Source organism: Limulus polyphemus, unplaced genomic scaffold (assembly GCF_000517525.1).
Source record: "Limulus polyphemus unplaced genomic scaffold, Limulus_polyphemus-2.1.2 Scaffold808, whole genome shotgun sequence".
Lineage (NCBI taxonomy): Eukaryota > Metazoa > Arthropoda > Merostomata > Xiphosura > Limulidae > Limulus > Limulus polyphemus.
The window spans coordinates 31021-52333 of NW_013666418.1; the positions used below are offsets into that span (position 1 = coordinate 31021).

At 31.5% G+C, this 21313-nt stretch overlaps 1 long non-coding RNA gene across 1 annotated transcript in view; it reads right to left on the reverse strand.

Annotated features, from left to right (window-relative positions):
- Nucleotides 1-4110: 4110 nt before the first annotated feature.
- Nucleotides 4111-21313, reverse strand: part of LOC111086038 — a 23774-nt gene continuing 6571 nt past the window's right edge. The window contains exons 2-3 of the long non-coding RNA XR_002610804.1: nucleotides 7079-7182; nucleotides 4111-4300 (exon numbers count right to left, since the gene is read on the reverse strand). This is a non-coding gene — a long non-coding RNA (uncharacterized LOC111086038). The remainder of the gene's footprint in view (nucleotides 4301-7078; nucleotides 7183-21313) is intronic.

The following is a 21313-nucleotide window of genomic DNA, read 5'->3' on the forward strand; positions in this document are numbered from 1 at the left end:
TTATTTCAGACAGTTTCAGTTATATATATAAGTTGTTGTATTTAAACACACGTTCAGTTAAGAAAAGTCATGTTATTTCAGACAGTTTCAGTTATATATATAAGTTGTTGTATTTAAACACACGTCCAGTTAAGAAAAGTCGTGTTATTTCAGACAGTTTCAGTTTTATATATATAAGTTGTTGTATTTAAACACACGTCCAGTTAAGAAAAGTCGTCTTATTTCAGACAGTTTCAGTTTTATATATATATATGTTTTATTTAAACACACATCCAGTTAAGAAAAGTCGTGTTATTTCAGACAGTTTCAGTTTTATATATATAAGTTGTTGTATTTAAACACACGTCCAGTTAAGAAAAGTCATCTTATTTCAGACAGTTTCAGTTATACATATATAAGTTGTTGTATTTAAACACACATCCAGTTAAGAAAAGTCGTGTTATTTAGCAGTACTTTTTAAGCAACTGCTCTTCGTCAGGTTTCAGATTGAAATGCTCGAAACGTCGCTATGAAATAAATCGGTTTTTCTTTCATGAACGTGTGTTTAAAAAAAAACAAAAACTTCTTTTGGGTAGAAGTAAAATAGAAATCCTGCGGTCTACTATCTATTATACAAGTATCCTTAATCTTAGAAGCTAGTTTATTTTAACCTACCTGTTTCGATGTCTTTTTTTTTAAGCGTTGTTTGATTCTTCGCTTCTTGGCGAGGTACCAGACTTCCACATTTCCTTCGTCTAATTGTACTCCACAGTAGTTGCGGTTCACATCGTGATAGTTTCACGAAACGACTGTTGTTACAAACGTCCTATTCTATTGTTTATTATTGTGTGTTTTGAACAATATGATTTGATTTTTTTTATCCCAGGATTTTAAGGGAACTTGTAAAATCTCGGATATTAAAGAGATACTACCCATTTTATATTATTGTACTTATTGTTAGATTACATTCGTGTTGTTCTATTGAATTAAAAAACCAGTTGCCTGAATATCTAAGTACACTACCAGGTTACATGAGCTGAAACCGATTAAGCCATCAGAAGAAGGTGATGTTATAGTTTCTCATGGGAGTGGCCATAAATGTTCTATGTTCTTTGTTAGAATTGGTGACGTCACGTCACGCTATTGATTAACTGGGTTTAACGAACAGAAACGTTTTCGTTAAAATGTCAAAGTTCAAAAATGCCAGATCATTTCCACGGAACTTAATTTTATAGAAAAGTTAATTATCAGGAAAAACTCTTTTATGCTAAGCTGTTAAAATACAATTTTTGGAACAAAAAAGTTAATAGTTTCACCAGAACATAGCTGTTACTAATGATATTTTTTTCTATTACATGTGTTACAAGTTTAGTTAGAAAAAAAAGTTCCTTTTAAAACTGAACTGACTGAGTAAATTGCAGTTATCTTTAAATATTGTTCTACGCGTATTAAGTTGCTTGAAAACCAGAAAAAGTCAGTGGCCGCGGCCATGTTTGACCTTCGACATGTGCGACGAGAAGAAAGCATGACAGAGGTATCAGTAGTATATATATATATATATAATAATTTCAGAGTTAATCTAATAATTTGTAATTATGAATAGGTAATTTAAAGAATGTAAAACCACACTTTAAATATTATTGTACAGATCTCTATAAAAACATAATATGTTCATTGAATTTAAATAAGCCTAAATGTTCGTGTGATTTAAATAAGCCTAAAGTTTTATTTACTGTATATTAAACTCATCGTTAAACATTTATTTTATGAACTAAATTATATTTTGTTTTCCGCATAGCAAGAGTTTGGTCGCATCTGCGTTATGATTATTCAGATGTTCATGTTCAATATACAGCATATACCGTTATTTCAAATACTTAGTAAGTAAACGTGGTTTAAAACATCGCTTTGGCCTAAATTATTAATTTTTCTTCTCTAAATCTATGTAAATATGTACTGGTTTGGCAACTAAAGCATCTTACTTGTATTTTTATGAGTTAATTCAGGGTATCTAACTGTAGCTGTAACTTTGCGAACAACACAAATACGCATAGCAAGCGATAATCAATTTACCCTTTATGTAATTGTATATCTTATGACTTGATATTGAAGGATGCATCACGATAAATGAATAGTTTATCTCTGTAACAAATATAAATAATGTTTATTAGAAAAAGTATTTTATTTATGACCATAATTGAGGTACAGCAAAAACCAAACAATTTTCGTTTCTTTGATAATCAAGAAATTTTTTCATTTGTTCCTTTCTCCACAACACATTAAGAACAACAATATATATATTTCAACTCTTTCTTTACAATATTGAGTTAAAAATCTCTAATAATGTTAATTGTTAATTGTTAATATGCAACATTCCCTAGGTGAAAAAAAAATAGACGTAAACAGAATTTGCAAAAGACTGTGAAAGTATATATTTTTTATTTCAATCAATTCGCTTGATAACGTCGCTAGCTTAATTCTGTTAGCAACGTTGTTGTCTTTCTGTTTCAATCAATTCGCTTGAAAACGTTGCTAGCTTAATTCTGTTAGCAACGTTGTTCTCTTTCTGTTTCAATCAATTCGCTTGAAAACGTTGCTAGCTTAATTCTGTTAGCAACGTTGTTGTCTTTTTGTTTCAATCAATTCGCTTGATAACGTTGCTAGCTTAATTCTGTTAGCAACGTTGTTGTCTTTTTGTTTCAATCAATTCGCTTGAAAACGTCGCTAGCTTAATTCTGTTAGCAACGTTGTTCTCTTTTTTATTTCAATCAATTCGCTTGAAAACGTCGCTAGCTTAATTCTGTTAGCAACGTTGTTGTCTTTTTGTTTCAATCAATTCGCTTGAAAACGTCGCTAGCTTAATTCTGTTAGCAACGTTGTTGTCTTTTTGTTTCAATCAATTCGTTTGAAAATACCAGCTCACTTATTTTTGTTAACACATTGTTGTATCGTTTATTTCAGTTAACTCGCATTAAAAGCGTTAGCTAAATTATTTAAGTTAACAATGTTGTTGTACTGTTTGTTTCAATCCATTCGCATCAAAAGCGTTAGCTAACTTATTGATGTTAACAATGTTGTTGTATTGCTTGTTTCAATAAACCCGCGTCAAAAGCGTTAGCTAATGTATTTCTGTTAACAATGTTGCTGTATTGTTCATTTCAGACAATTCGCATTAAAATGTCAGCTGATTTTTAATTTATTTTTAATAATGTTGTTGTATTGTTTATTTCAATCATAACGTCAGCTAAGTTAATTCTGTTTAATATTATCTACCTTTCATTAATTAATTTTAATGTTTTTCAATCCTGATGAAATACAATGAACACTGTACTAGGTAAATAAACATTAAACTGAGTGATGATTTATGTTAATTCTGCCTGACGTATTTTAGCCTAAGAGTTATAAATAAGGATCTGTCACTGAACAATAGCATGATAAAATAGTTATAGATTTTACCTGCAACATGCAATTCGTGCTTCAGTATAACTTGATTTATATAGTTGTCAAAAGTGCTTCATCTAGTAAGTGTTTAATATACAGACAAGGAGCTCGTGTTCTCAATGAAGCAATATAATTCAATCTGGTAAAATACTATTGCCTAATCTAAAGAATTAAATGTGAAAATGTTAAATAAGGCTGGAAAGGTTAATGTCATATTTATTGAATTGTTGTTATTAGAATCATTGTTACCTAAATAATGCGAGCCTGTTGGTTTTGGTACAGGATTTAATACAATGTTTTTTTTTGGGGGGGGGGACAATACAAATTTTGTTCACGATAACAACGAATGGCTTCACTTAACAATATTGTTTATATATCATTCAACTTTTTACATCGTCAACAGTGAAATCAGAGCAACAAAACTGTTGCCCTAATGAAATGTAACTTTTAATTAAGATCAGATATTCTTTATTATTGTTTTTCGTACGTGTAATTAATCTGTTATATCCTGTGCCGAACTGATGCCAGAAACGGACTACAGATGGCAAGATTTAAAAGGGGTAAGTAAGTGGTATCTAAACATTTTATGGAAACGATTTTGCAAATTTTTGAACATGATTAAATGTTGCCCAGTATAATTTATATGTTCCGACGACTATATACGTATGATAATTTAACCATAGCCATAGGTTTTCTAATAGAAACTTTTATTATTTTGTTTAAATCAGCTCGCATTTAATACATTTATTTTGATATGGGAAGTTTACATCAATCTAAAGACTTAGATTTGTTTTGTACAAGCTAGAAACACTCTACGAATCACCTGGTTTTGTGTCTCGTCGATGTGGGTTATTTGGGATCTTTGACATCAGTTTTCATACTGTAAATAAGAAATAAACACAGACCAGCTATCAATCTAATGGACAAAATAATCAGTTCAACAATTATAGTGAGAAAAGTCTACCTACTGAAAATAGTTCAATAATATAATGAGAAAAGTTTTCCTACTGAAAATAGTTTAATAACATAGTGATAAAAGTCTTCCTACTGAAAATAGTTCAATAATATAATGAGAAAAGTCTTCCTACTGAAAATGTTTCAATAACATAGTGATAAAAGTCTTCCTACTGAAAATAGTTCAATAATATAGTGAGAAAAGTCTACCTACTGAAAATAGTTCAATAAAATAAAGAGAAAAGTCTTCCTAAAGACTTTTCTCTTTATTTTATTGAACTATTTTCAGATTGAACTATTTTCAGTAGGAACATAGTGAGAAAAGTCTTCCTACTGAAAATAGTTCAATAACATAGTGAGAAAAGTCTTCCTACTGAAAATAGTTCAATAATATAGTGAGAAAATTCTTCCTACTAAATCAAATATTTACCTTCAGGTAGAAACTTATCATTATTACAAATCCTTCTTCCTTCAACAAAATTACACTCGTTTAGTTTTCCTTACAATATATAATTAAATCAAATATTTACCTTCAGGTAGAAACTTATCATTATTACAAATCCTTCTTCCTTCAACAAAATTACACTCGTTTAGTTTTCCTTACAATATACAATTAAATCAAATTTGTTAGAGCTCGTAATAGAAACAACAGCAACTTTAAGATGGGCTAAATTTGGGAGCGGGTGTTGATTAAAGAAAAATAGCGAATTTTTTTACAATTATACTCGAAGTAAAAAAAAAGAAATTAAGAATGATTTTTTTTTTTTACACTGTTGAAAACTTTTCTTTCATCTTACAGAATTCGATAAACAGACAGATGAACAAAGTCAGGAAATAATATAAGTTAATTTGGTTTTAGTTAAAGAATTACATTTGAAAAGATACGTAATGTTGAGAATAATAGACAATATTTAAGTGGGCGTTCCTATGTGACCTTAAAGTTTGAAGTTTTTGAAAAAAACAGAAAAAAAGCCATGATATAGTTATCCAGATATTACTAGCAGGGATAACAGTCTTCGTAGGATAAAGAAGTCTGCTTTAGAATAAGATGTCTTTTAACTTTAGCAAACAGTAATTATCCAAATATTACTACTAGAGATAACAGTCTTCGTAGGATAAAGAAGTCTGCTTTACAACAAGGTGTCTTTTAACTTTAACAAACAGTAATATCTTACACATTCCTTAATAGGTTGTTTAGGTAGAGTATTCGTGATGAAACTTTGTTGATTAGACGGCAACTGCCTGTTGTAGAAACACAAGTGTAAAGAATGACGTTTCAAAAGTCTTAGGCCTTTCGTCTTCAGATCAGGTCAGGTCAGACCGACTACCCTATACACACATTGACCTGAAGACGAAAAGCGGAAGACTTTCGAAACGTCATCCTCTACACTCGTGTTTCTACAACAGGCAGTTACTACCCATTCAACAAAGTTTCATCAATATTTTACATAGTTTTATCACTACCCTATCACATAAAAAAAATATATATTGATTATTTAAAGTAAAGATTCTTCAATTTTTGTTCTTTTTTAAAATGTATTTTGTACGAAGGAAGTAGGAGCAAATGCTGATGATGAATAAACGAACTTGTTGAAATAAGCACCTGAAGCTGATACACTGTGTAAATAATTGTGATATAATGTATAGTGAGAGATACGATATCAACATGGCAGATCATGTTATTAATACACAAAACTGGTCATGAATATCAAGTGACAGGAGACGCCGTCGTCTTAATGCATAAAAACAATGCACAATTGATCTCCTTCTGAAACGGGAATTCCCTTGGTTCGTAAAAATTTTATGAATGAACCATTTACTTCAAAAGCTCAAATCACAAAAGCCTTTTTTCGTATAGGATTTGCTGAGACGTTAGGGTAATTTTCAGGCTTAAGGCATAAATGCTAAATGAGGAATACGTGTCTTGGGAGAAAAATTCTTCCTTGTAAATTCTAATTATGTTCCTTTCTTCATACATAACAATGAAGTTTCATTGTACTTAATAAGCTTAATCATTAGTTTTAGTACATGCGTCAACTACTTTCTTTAAACATCATGAAAGACTTGAAATTATGCGCCTCGCAATTGTAAATAACATAAAACTTACTTGCGGTAAAACTAGTTTACTGTTTGAGAAAAAAATAAGAATACATGAATTTAAATATTATTCTAATAATGTACCATTGTGTAGTTTTTTTTAATTACGATCCTTTTTTCATTGGTTCTCTTCAGAAATAACCTAAGGGCGTTATTATTAATGTTCATAGACTACAGTTAATTTTTTCGTATTTGCATAAATAATTCGGGCTCAACTACTTTAATTGGACGGTAGGTGGCCGCAATCCATCAAGCGTGTAAATAGAATAAAGAAATGAAAACAGTTTACAAGATTTTGAAAATGTCAGACTCTAGAACTTGTAAATAGGTTATGTAAAATAGCATCTGAGATTTATTTTCGTAATTTATAATTGGTATAAAAAAAGGACAACATTTATGATATAACTAAAATCAAAGCAAAAATTAACGTAACTTAATAAATTATTCCCCCAAAATAACAAATGCTGTGAGCATATCTAAACAATTAACTGCTCGAGTATTTAATTCTAATAAATTGGTAATTATATTTCTTGAAATTAAATGATCACAATAAAAATACAACTAATCAAATTGATAATGATTATATTTACCGTTTCGTTTGACTTACCCTTATAAAAGAGATTATGTCCCGTGCATCTCTAAACACTGCAGTTTACCTTGTGCTATTTTTTTCTTACATTACACATCTTCATAAATGTAGTGTAGCGACACCTAAAGATAATATTGAAATTTAAGAGTTAGATACTTACTTAAAATCGTTGAGGTTTTTTAATCAAGATACGGCACAAGTTTTAAATTGTATTAAACATTCAAGCGGAACCGTTGAATAATATTCGGCCACCAAACGTAATATACCTTCATTTAAAACTTTTAATAACATTCTGCACAAAACTAAACAGACACTCAGTTTAAACTGTTCAAATTCGTCACAAAACTTATTGAAAACTTTCGTAACTTTCTATAATATTCTGAAATAATACAATAAACATTCAGATAAAACTTTCTATAATATTCGGACATAATACAATAAACATTCAGATAAAACTTTCTATAATATTCGGACATAATACAATAAACATTCACGTAAAACTTTTCATGATGTTCTGACACAAAAAGAATTTTTCACTGGAAAGCACTAAATAAATTGAAGATATTAAGTTGAAGATTGTACCATTGCTTTAGTGGACAACATGAAGAAGCTTGTTTATATACAACAATAGAACAATACTTCTAATCCTTATACCATTGCTTTGGTGTACAACATGAAGAAGCTTGTTTATATACAGTCAAGTTGATTTCACACTTTCAGGAAGACTTAAAATCGAACAATACTTCTAATCCTTATACCATTGCTTTAGTGGACAACATGAAGAAGCTTGTTTATATACAACCAAGTTAATTTTCATACTTTCAGGAAGACTTACAATCGAACAATACTTCTAATCCTTATACCATTGCTTTAGTGGACAACATGAAGAAGCTTGTTTATATACAATCAAGTTGATTTCACACTTTCACGAAGTGCTTCTAATCCTTAATATTTACATCTCGAAGTTACATAAGATTTTAACACTGACATATTGTTTTTGTGAGCGTTAGTTACTATTTTATTACAAACATATTTATCCTACTAATTAGAAATCATATATTTAAAACGAATTCTAATTTTCAATTTGTAATTCAGGTTGTTGAGAAATTTGCAAAAAAAGTATCGGATAATTTAATTGGGTATACAAATTAATTATCGGATAATTTAATTGGGTATACAAATTAAGTATCGGATAATTTAATTGGGTATACAAATTAAGTATCGGATAATTTAATTGGATATACAAATTAAGTATCGGATAATTTAATTGGGTATACAAATTAAGTATCGGATAATTTAATTGGGTATACAAATTAAGTATCGGATAATTTAACTGGGTATACAACTTAAGTATCGGATAATTTAACTGGGTATACAAATTAAGTATCGGATAATTTAATTGGATATACAAATTAAGTATCGGTAATTTAATTGGGTATACAAATTAAGTATCGGATAATTTAACTGGATATACAACTTAAGTATCGGATATTTTAATTGGGTATACAAATTAAGTATCGGATAGTTTAATTGGGTATACAAATTAAGCGATGTTTAACGTAAAGGTCCAAATGTGTAGCTTAATCAGATTTTAATCATACTTTTACTTCTGAGGGCATACCATGTAAAGTTATCAATCCGCATTCTGAATAATAATACATAACGTTAGATACTACTAAAATTTGGGTATGACGCACGCTATTTTAAAAATTCAGCATTTTGAAGATAACTAATGATTTTTCTCAATTTTTAAGATAAAAACGTGACTTAATTAACCCTAACCCTGTCATGTGTACCACGTGGTGGTTCATAGAACATAATGTTAAAACGCATGAGTATCATATCTGATACACGGCTACATTTAGTTGATATGCAGCTGACGCTCGTGAACGTGGAAATAACTAGCTATTTTGGTTTAACGTGTATGAGATTAGAAGATAGCTAGTTAATTACGGTAGTCGGGTGTGCAAGACAGTGTTTGTATCATCGTAAGTATGTCCTTAATAAATGAATTTAATTACAATTATGCTTACGTACTCACTTCTCCTTATCAAAATGTCTTTTACTCCACTAATCAACACTTACCCCGTGTCTCTGTGCATTACAAGTGAACTTATCCTTACAGAAAGACCTTTACACATTATATGATAATTATCAGAACTATTCACACTCCTAAAACACTTGCAGTTATCAAAATCACTCTTTTATCCATTACGTATGACTCTGTATAAATGAATGCATCGATATTAACATCACACAGTTAATTCTTAACCTTTTTGTTACTGACTCCGTATAAAGTTTAAAATCCTAAGTTTAATTATCATTTTTATACTGAATGTCAAAACTAACGGATCAGGTGAGACTTATGAGTAGCACGAGTCGATTTACAGTAAACACGTAGAACATTCTGTAATACTTGCAATGATAATCAACAAGTTTGATTCCCCACAGCCTATTGGCTAGAACTACTTACATAAAAGAGAAAAAAAAAAGTTTACAGATTTCTATAGAAATGTGGACCAAAAAAACGGGCAGTGCCATGGTTTATCACGAAACCTTATTTCTAAAATAATAGTTTGGGGTTTCGGCTTTATAAGATATTTTACATATAACCCTTGAATCAAAAAACCATTATCTTTGTATTCCGATGTTTACCATGCTCTAATGTATAGTTTCTATCTTTTGTGTCATTTTGATTTATATAAAAAAAATACTGGATACTTTGATACTTCAAAATAGTTTTACAAAATTTGTCAGAGTTTTGCTTTTATCAACATTACGTGACCTATTGAAATACAGGGGGCTTAACATTACTATACTATCTTGATGCAAAAACATGAAACACATGGAAAATAAATACAAACCAACTTTCAAATCCCCTTTATCATCACAATATTTAACAATAAGTTTATCTAAACTGGATCAGAAAAAAGTTTTTTTTTAGCTAAAAACTGGATTAGACAAGCCTGCTAATTCTAGACTTCAATAACGTTTTAATAAAAATGTTTTACGGTTATAGTGTCCAGTAAATAAAATAAGAATGATTTTTCCTTCGCTTTTTTTGTTTTGCGGAAATTTGATCACTTTAGAACAGTTTATGATTTAATTACCAGCGTTGATTTTTACTCATACGATAACCTTGATGAGATTATAACACTGCATAGGAGTTTACAAATGAAGTTACACAAATTATCTAACAGACGTAATTGATAAGCTCTGAAGATCTATAGGTTTTATTCATTTTCATCTCTTTCCGACACCGAAAACTAACACCAGGCTCATTGTGACATACAACCATAAATCAACCTGCTCCATAGAACCTCTGGATCGTTTCCCACAACCAACTAGGAGGACGTAGGTGGTAAGAGATCGGCTACTTCACACAGAAAAAAAAGTAAATCAAAATGATTTCCAAAGAAATGTTGTTGTTTTTAAGGTCTAGTTTTATTGAAGTAGTTTAATATTTAAATTACTGTGAAGGCTGTGGTTAGAATAAACAAAGTTTTCATTACTCTGTACTTGAAAAGTCTGATAACCATAGAGCTGTTCAGATCTTCTCAGAAGGTAGTGAGTGATAACTTTTATCATTATATCTTGGTAACATGCCAAATATATGTCAGTAATGATGTAAATGAGTATCATGATTTTAATGTATAAACTATTTTAGGACAAACCTACGATTATTGGAGATTATTTTCAAATTAACTTTTGCGTTACTTCAAAATTAAACCACAATTGTCACTGTTTTTTCCAAAATCAAGTTGGCTCAGCAGTAATTCCGAGGGCTTATAACGCTGAGAATCGAGTTTTGATACTCGTGGTGGACACAGAACGGATAGCCTATTGTAGCTTTGCGCTTAACAACGAATATAATTTAATATTATTTAACTTCTGTAAAAATTGGTAAATTTATTGAGTTTTTACGAAAATATATATTTCAGAAGCATTAAAACGCTAGATTGTGGATACATTCACACAAACAATGAACGCATGCGCACTATGAGATACGTTTATTTTCAAGGATTATTTTCCACATAATTTTAGGCTAATCAAAGTTGTTATATTGGATAATTCATGGAACTAAGTAAGTGATACGGTGAGGTGTAATACAGCTTGCAAGGTTATTTGCACAATACATGCGAAGTGACATGAAAAAACGACAAACTCCCTAATAGTTTTGAAATCAAGTGTTTAAGTTATTTGTAATTTCCTTTAAATGTATTCATATTGCGTAAACACGGTCTATACTACATGTATAAGATATGTCGAAAATACAAAACATCACCCTGTTATCTTTGATGGGTTGTTTAGGCAGAGTATGAAGATGAAAGGTGGAAGACTTTCGAAACGTCGTCCTCTACATTTGTAGATTTCTACAACAGGCAGTTGCTGTCCATTTGAAACTTAGATTCATCACCCTGTTATTTAGTCAAAAACAATGCTAGGCTCAGAGGTATTAAAATGATTTCAAGTTATTTCCGTTTTTTTATGGTTAATGTTCATATAAAGAGTGCAGTGTGAATGAATATATATATATATGTACAAACATATTTCAGATCTGACGGTTCCCGAAAAAATACATAAAATATAGTTTTCTGTCGTTTTTTTGTGTAAATATTAGTTTAAAAGATACAAAATAAAAATTCCGCGAGTTCTTTCAGAAAAGCTGTTTGTTGAAACTTCATAGTTCAACATAAAGATATACTAGAACTGCCTTTAGAAGAAAGAAGATATCGTGTTGGAGAGGCTTATAAGTAGATATATATGTTTGATGGCAACAGGAACATAAGTTCTAATGATGAAGAGCACTTGAATGATTTAATGGATATCCAAGTCCAACGAGAGAGGCTTATAAGTAATAATAGATATATGTTTGATGGCAACAGGATCATAAGTTCTAATGATGAAGAGCACTCGAATGATTTAAAGGATATCCAAGTCCAACGATCTAGCGATCACTGAGGTATATTAATCTTATTACTATCGTCAATATCAACAAATATTTACAACACCAAAGAAAATAATCCAATTAAATTAGTTTGTTTGAATTTATGCACAAAGCTACACAATGGGCTATCTGTGCTCTGCCCAACACGGGTACCGAAACCCGGTTTCTAACGTTGTAATTCCGCAGACATACCGCTGTACCCCTGGGGGGGGGGCATCCAATTAAAGAAAGTGCTAACGTGACATACATCGTGCGAGAATCAAGATTCGTTAATTTAACAAAAGTAAAAATAAAATTATCAAAAGAGAAAATTCTATGTAACATTTTATACAGTTTATCTATTCACAGTAAGTTTAATCAGATATATATATCTTCTAAATATTTATTAACTTGACAAACAATATCTATTCATGTAAAAAATGCACAACAGACATAAAAATTTATTTTGTATACTTGTCAGGTAATCTTTTAGAAATTGATCTGTAAAAAATAGACTCAAAGAAATGAAAAGCCAGGATATATCGTGCTAAAAATACACTGCTCTCACGGAAGCAGACTTTGTAAATATTATGTGTATATATCGTTGTAATAATTAAATCACTTTAACTGAATCGACGGTACTTATAGGTACTGAAAGTGTTTTCAGAAGAAAAAAAATTAATTAATGGAACTTGTAGTGACGGCTAACGTAAGTTAAGGTTAATACAAGTGGTTATTTAGGACTAAATATATATTAAACAAATTATATAATAGTAATACTATGCATCACTTGCTTTAGGCACAGATAAGCTTTGAATCAATTATACAATTAGTGTCTGCGCATTGAAAACGGGAAATTTGGATCGTGTTAGCTTAGTTATATTTTTATTGAGTCTACCGAAACGTATTGAAAACGGGAAATTTGCATCGTGTTAGCTTAGTTATATTTTTATTGAGTCTACCAAAACGTATTGCAAACGGGAAATTTGCATCGTGTTAGCTTTGTTGTATTTTTATTGAGTCTACCGAAACGTATTGAAAACGGGAAATTTTCATCATGTCAGCTTAGTTGTATTTTTGTTGAGTCTACTGAAACGCACAAAATTTTTCTGTAACACTTGGTACATGATTACGTGTATGTATTTTGAAGCACACAACTATTTCATGATGACGTGTATGTATTTTGAAGCATACAACTATTTCATGATTACGTGTACGTATTTTGAAGCACACAACTATTTCATGATGACGTGTATGTATTTTGAAGCACACAACTATTTCATGATTACGTGTACGTATTTTGAAGCACACAACTATTTCATGATGACGTGTATGTATTTTGAAGCACACAACTATTTCATGATTACGTGTACGTATTTTGAAGCACACAACTATTTCATGATGACGTGTATGTATTTTGAAGCACACAACTATTTCATGATTACGTGTATGTATTTTGAAGCACACAACTATTTCATGATTACGTGTATATATATTTTGAAGCATACAATTATTTCATGATAACATGTATATATATTTTGAAGCATACAACTATTTCATGATTACGTGTATATATATTTTGAAGCATACAATTATTTCATGATAACGTGTATCTATTTTGAAGTACATATTTATTGCTAGGCTTCAGATTGCATTTAAAGTAACGCTGCTAGAAGGCTTTCTAAAAATGGGATGATTTTTTTAATTCATGTCTAAAAGTATCGGCTTTGACACAGCCTGTAACTCAACAAAATGCTGGACACAAACTTTAATGGACGTCTCTTGAGGAAAGAAGGATTTTAAAGATTTGCATTTTCACTATAAATCTTTCCAGTTAATCTCGTGTGCAGAAAGGAATCGTCTTTCAGTTGTTGACATTACAACGTGCGAAAGGAAAACGAATTCTAGGCACGGTTCGGGATGAACGGATACCAAACGCAGTGGCTCGTAGTGATTAATCATGGTCTCTAGGAAGTTTTACCCTGTCATAGTGCTAGGCCAAACAGAGCTTGGAACTCGTAGTAATGCAGCGTTAGAGCAGAACAAAAAAAAACAAAAACAACAACATTTGTTTCTGATTGGCTGAGAGACCATTTCGCTTTGAGGGCAATGCATACCAATCTAACTGGTTACTTCATCGTCTTATCTGACTTCAAACTCACTGAAAGTTAGTGTGATTTCTTCGACAGATTTATGTTGAACGTTGCGGCAACTCGCCGATTGGCTGCAAAGTGACGCGTATAGGCGTGGTTTCAACCCAGTAGGCCGCACTGCGGGATTTTTGTACGTCGATGTAATTCAGGAATGTATAATAAAAAAAAACTAAGCCAAGAACAACTGCCTTAAACGTAACTATAACATTCAATAATTGTGTATAATATTCCTTAAGAAATGCTAACCTCCATAAATTTTAAAGCACGATAGTACCTTTTATCCACGCTTGACGATTTGGTGGCACCTTTACCAATATCTCTCAAGCTACCCCTTCGTTTATTACCATTAGAACAGTTATAGTCTGAATCATGCAATTTCATTGGTGTTCATCTCGTTTAGGTACAAATAAAGGAAAGTTTTTATTTTGAAAACGTTGGAGAGAGTCATCATTTTGTTTTCGTCCTTTAACCTGACTGTACCATATTCTTAATGTTCAGTTTTTCAGGCACTGTTGCTACATGCATGCTAACATCTTTGAACTAAGAAACTAAGCTACCATTTTAAAGAACGTGCTGCTTCGACTACCACAGGGCAATTTCCAGGTAAGGAACGTGCCTATAGTTGTCAGTTAGTCGACATTACGCAAAAGTTATGCAGAGGGCGATAAATATTAAACCAAATATTGGACGTAACGTAATATAATCTTAGTAACTTTAATGATCAAATTTTACAGATTCTGGAGAAACGGAACCGTAAATGTTATATAGGAAACAATGCAATTTCCATCTGAATTTCTAATTACGCCGTTTTTAAATGGTTTAAAGACATAACTTCTTTTGCATATTTGAAGCCGAGAAGTGGAGGAAAATTTGAACAGCTCAATGTCATGTATTATTTTACTCAATCATTTTTCCGGCGTATTTTATAAGATAACCTAAAGAAAAACTATGAAGTAAACGTATTTATTACTGAAAATGAAACGATTGTATTTGTTAAATTAACTTGATAATAGTCATATTAAATTCACCGACAGCGATTCAACAGAATAATGAGATATTTATTATGTAGAGAACGTTCAATAGAACATAGGTATGTCTTCTTCAGGTATAATACACCTGATTTATAATATGATTTCTGAAAAATAATTCGGCCTTTTATTCCAAACTAGAACGTAATATAGGTTGAGTTTTTACTCACCAAATACACATTGTAAACATACACTTTTTAGTTTTTAGTTTGGCTTTTTTTCTTATGTGTTCAAAGCACAAATGTACCTAGTTATTTTCTGAATTGTGGTATTACAGAAGCCAAACTCTAAGAAAGACAAATGTTAATATATTCATAACAATGCAAAGAGTAGAATTAACCACAAATATTAATATATCCATAACAATGCAAAGTGTATAATTAACCACAAATGTTAATACATCCATAACAGTTCAAAGAGTAGAATTAACCACAAATGTTAATACATCCACAACAGTTCAAAGAGTAGAATTAACAAGAAATGTTAATACATCCATAACAATGCGAAGAATAGAATTAACAACAATATTAATACATCCACAACAATGCAAAGAGTAGAATTAACAACAAATTTTAATACATCCATAACAATGCAAAGAGTAGAATTAACAACAAATATTAATAGATCCACAACAATGCAAAGAGTAGAATTAACAACAAATTTTAATACATCCACAACAATGCAAAGAGTAGAATTAACAACAAATTTTAATACATCCATAACAATGCAAAGAGTAGAATTAACAACAAATTTTAATACATCCATACCAATTCAAAAAGTAGAATTAACAACGAAAATCAGCTACAGGTAACAAACAAAGAGAATTAATTTTCAATTAATTATAGGAGTTCAGATACCAACTAGTTTATTTTAATATTCAAACGGATTCCCAAACTACATAATTCCAAACAAAAATACGATTACAAACTGAATTAATTGTTTAAAAAGTTATGTAATGTAACTATTAACTATCTATTGAAGATAAATATATTGTATATGAGTTTCGTCATTAAATAACACTAACCCCGTAGAAAAGCGGATTTCTTTATTTGAAATTTTACTTATACAATATATACGGGAAAGTGATACACTTAAGAGACGGAATATAACAATTTCTAAGTCATTGAAAATGTTTATGGGCAGAACTTAAGTGTCGTGAAGTTAGCTATTGTTTGTACCTATATTTAGTTCAATGTTGACCAACTATAATTATGTTATTGTCGCAGTCGTAAAATAAAACATAATTATATTTAGTTCAATGTTGACCAACTATAATTATGTTATTGTCGCAATCGTAAAATAAAACATAATTATATTTAGTTCAATGTTGACCAACTATAATTATGTTATTGTCGCAATCGTAAAATAAAACATAATGATCAGTTTTATCACAAGTAGCTTAGTTTTCAGTGTTTAAGCATTTTAACATTAGATGTAAGTAAGAGTACAGCTTTCCAGCTAAACGTTACCCACAGTGACGCCCTTTGAAACAACATAGTTTATAGTAATTAGTTCAGATCTAGTAAAGCAGAGAACCTAGCGGTGAGAAAACACATTAAACCGGCAAACACTGTTGAAATGTATCGACACCTGATAAAATGAATACCACTGTTTAGTATTAATATCACGTATTATAATGTCCTTTTAACTTTTACTTATAGATCAGAAACGATTTATAAGTACACTAATTAATCAAGAAATAGAATTATATTCTCAGAGAAAGATTTTCCGATGCACTTTACCACAGTTAGCAAATTATGTGTACGTATTCGACGTTCCACACATGTACCTGTGTTTTCTATATGTGTGTGTTTAAATATTTCAGCAGTTAGTAGTTTATGTATTCGAAGTTCCACACGTGTACCTGTGTTTTCTATGTGTGTGTAATTCTTTCAACAGTTAGTAGTTTATGTGTATGTATTCGACGTTCCACACGTGTACCTGTGTTTTCTATGTGTGTTTAATTCTTTCAGCAGTTAGTAGCTTATGTGTATGTATTCGATGTTCCACACGTGTACCTGTGTTTTCTATGTGTGTGTTTAATTCTTTCAGTAGTTAGTAGTTTGTGTGTATGTATTCGACGTTCCACACGTGTACCTGTGTTTTCTATGTGTGTTTAATGTCTTTCAGCAGTTAGTAGTTTGTGTGTATGTATTCGACGTTCCACACGTGTACCTGTGTTTTCTATGTGGGTTTAATTCTTTCAGCAGTTAGTAGTTTATGTGTATGCATTCGACGTTCCACACGTGTACCTGTGTTTTCTATGTGTGTTTAATTCTTTCAGCAGTTAGTAGTTTATGTGTATGTATTCGACGTTCCACACGTGTACCTGTGTTTTCTATGTGTGTTTAATTATTTCAGTAGTTAGTAGTTTGTGTGTATGTATTCGACGTTCCACACGTGTACCTGTGTTTTCTATGTGTGTTTAATTATTTCAGTAGTTAGCAGCATTATATATATATACAATTCTTTTTTTTTTGACAAATTTAATTCTTCTTCTCGAAGAAACTGTTGTTTGAGGTAAATGTTGAGAGATATTCGGAAGAAGTGGAGGTTAAAATTAAGTTCATTCCTCTTTTCTTTCTTTCGTATTAAGCCTCTATTTCATCTTATTTCATGTACACATCAGCTTGTGATTTGTACGTTCATACATTCTTCTTAAACTCGTTGTTCATATTTAAGACTAGCTTTTTTTTCTATAATTTGTCTATGAAAAACATACGATAATATATTTCGCAAATTTAACATTTAATAATCAAGAACCTTATACTTTTTAAAATATCTTAGAAAGAATCAGGTTTTACAAACAAGTTGTCCCAAAAAAAAAAAGATAAAATATGTTTTTAAAGAATTGATTCTATGATAGAATCTGATTTAGTCGTACGATTGATGTTAAATGTTTGATGTACGAAGTTCAAAAAATTATCACTGGTACGTTTACAATTTCTGCAAAACTAAATACAAAAACCGTATTAAACAAATGGAATTTTGCATTAATTCAATAAAATAGCCTACAATGCTTGGAGCCACATGATACTTTACAGTTAACCTAATAACTGTATACTGTATCGAAACCATGTAATTCATCTTGTTCACATCTGTTTCACTTAAAAATAGGTAGCTGCGAGACTTCGGTGCCTTAACAAGCTTTGTTCTCTCATCCCTTCTTTGTTCAATAAATAATTTATGAAAATCAGATTACAAGTAAAGCTCAATTAAGAGGAACTGTTGTTTCACTAAATTTGAACTTCTCATAAAATTCAACACACATGCACACTTCATAAAAGGGGGGGGGAATTCAGTCCTTACAAGGTGTACGACTGTTAATTTAATCTTAATCAACGTTCCTACGTACCCTTCAATTAATGGACTTTCTTGCTTACATATATTAAATATCCTTAATACGTAACAACTTTCGTTGAGCGGATATTTAAATATTGCCCAACAACATTTTTAAGGCAACATATCTTTATTCGTGTATTTTACTTTACAAAAAAAACATAATTTACATTTGAAAATTTACAGAAAAGAGGAAATAAGAGTAATGATGTAAGTTCCTCCTCACTAGAAAAAACGGGGCCCCGGCATGGCCAGGTGGTTACGGCACTCGACTCACAATCTGAGGGTCGCGGGTTCGAATCCCCCGTCACACCAAACATGCTCGCCCTTTCAGCCGTGGGGGCTTTATAATGTGACGGTCAATCCCATTATTCGTTGGTAAAAAGAGTAGCCCAAGAGTTGGCGGTGAGTGGTGATGACTAGCTACCTTCCCTCTAGTCTTACGCTGCTAAATTATGGACGGCTAGCGCAGATAGCCCTCGTGTAGCTTTGCGCGAAATTCAAAAACAAAAACAAACAAACACTAGAAAAGAAAAATATATTGAAATAGTTAAACAAAACAAAAACATTTACATAAAAAATTCGATATGACAACTTAGATTTCTTTTGAACCTGAAAACGTTGTAAAATTAGCGTTTTATTCTTCCTTTTCAAACTTAGTAACAGACGTGAACCGGAGTTAGTTTGTTCGGCCTGTGAAGGTTCAGGGTTCGCTGCCCATTGCTGCAAAAAACGGATCCCGCTCTTTGGATTCATGGGTGCCCTATAATCGTGACGGTAAAATCCTGAGAGCCGGTTATGGGTGTTGTTAATTAGTTCCCGTCTCTCGAATATAGGGTCGTCTATGCGCAGACGTATATCTCTTGTAGATCCTAGCGCAGAATCATTAAAAAACGAACAAATAATATATATTAAGCACAAACACAACGTTGTTTTCATACTGTCAAAGTACAATTTAATCAAAATAGCGTAGACATAAAATAAGTAAAAACAACCCGCCACTCTTATGATTGTGGGACACACAAGCGCAGGGGGGAAGGGGTGCATAGCCAACCTCGTGACCTGACTTATAGCCGTAAATAAGTTTTAAACCCCTACCTATATATATTTTGACTGTAAAGTATATCCCCATGCAACATTAACCTACCTCTCATTACTCTTTAAGAAACAAGAAACAAACGAAAGGCGTCACCTAGTGAAGGACGTCAAGCAACTTAAATAATCCTACCTGTCAGTAAACGTTAAGGGCGAATCTCCCCAGAAGCTGGTGTATTTGTTTCAAACTGAAACTTTCTCTGAAAATATATATCTTTAGAAACCCCCTTAGCGCAGAGCATTTTTTTCTCGGTAACGGGAATCGAACAATAAATCTTCGGATTCATAGGCAGGACATGCTTACATTAGGTCAAGCCAGACCATTGGCCATGTGAGTGCATGCGTTGTTTGAAATTACTACTAAACATTTTGTTATTGTCAATTTATTTTAATTCACTACAAATACTGATACTTGTGGTTGTTTTAGTGTTTCTCTTGTTATGTCAGTGACAGATATTAATATCACGTAAATATTACGCGTAAATCTATTATACTCTCAATTGAAAAAACAAAAACAGCTCAAATTATCACATGCTTGTACACAACGGCATGAAATTTCACACGACCGGGCGTTGCCCAATGGTTAGCTTGCTCGCATCGTGAACCTAAAATATACTGTTCATGGTTCGAAGACCGTTCCCTCATGAACGCGCTCCGCACTTTGGGACTATTGATGCGCAATTGGAATGACCTTCAAATCCCCCTATTCTGTCAGAAAATGGTTGGCGGTGGGTGCTGTTGAATAGCTGCACATAACTGTCCCTAAATTTACATTATTCTATAAGTTCAAAATTCGGAACAATTACGTGCACTTATCTTTTCTGTAGCTTTGTGCGGAAAACAAACAAAAACAAGACATTTTACCATTTTTACCAAATATAGCCAAAAAAATAGAATAACTGTAAATTTCACGTTTTTTTTTATCATCATGCAACGTACATTACCATAAGAATTCAGAAGCAAATTTTCAGGTTCACCAAACTTTCTCATTTAATGATACCAAGAATATTACAGTTCTGTAAACAAAAAAAAGAATTACATAAAAGCCGGTCACTTTTTCAAGAAACCCAAATTTAACCCCAAAACATTCTACTCAAAATTTTCCGGTAAACCCAAATATCAAAGTCGAAACATAAGTAATATTAATAATAGAATATATAATAAAAGAGTAAAAACGTCAACATAAGTTTGTTTCTGTGTTTGCCCAAACATTTCTTCCTAAGCTCCACAAAGGTTACCTGCTCATAGGCGGCGCTTATTTTGAACTAATGGGCTAGGGAGAAGGCAGTTATAGTACCAGCGCCCAACGTCGACATGTAATTTTAGTCTTTTCTTACTGAATAATGGGATCTGACCGTCACTTTTATAACTCACCCACTGTTTCAAAATGCGGAGTACGTTTTCACGGAAACATGTCACGAACCATGAACCCTCGGATTCACGGTCTGGGAACACTAAAATAATGGACAAAAAAATCGAAGACAGTATGTGTTTTATGTGAAGAAGGTTATAGTTTATTAACTCATTACCGCTCATATTTTACTGTTTTATGTGAAGAAGGTTATAGTTTATTAACTCATTACCGCTCATATTTTACTGTTTTATGTGAAGAAGGTTATAATTTATTAACTCATTACCGCTCATATTTTATTGTTTTATGTGAAGAAGGTTATAATTTATTAACTCATTACCGCTCATATTTTACAGCTGA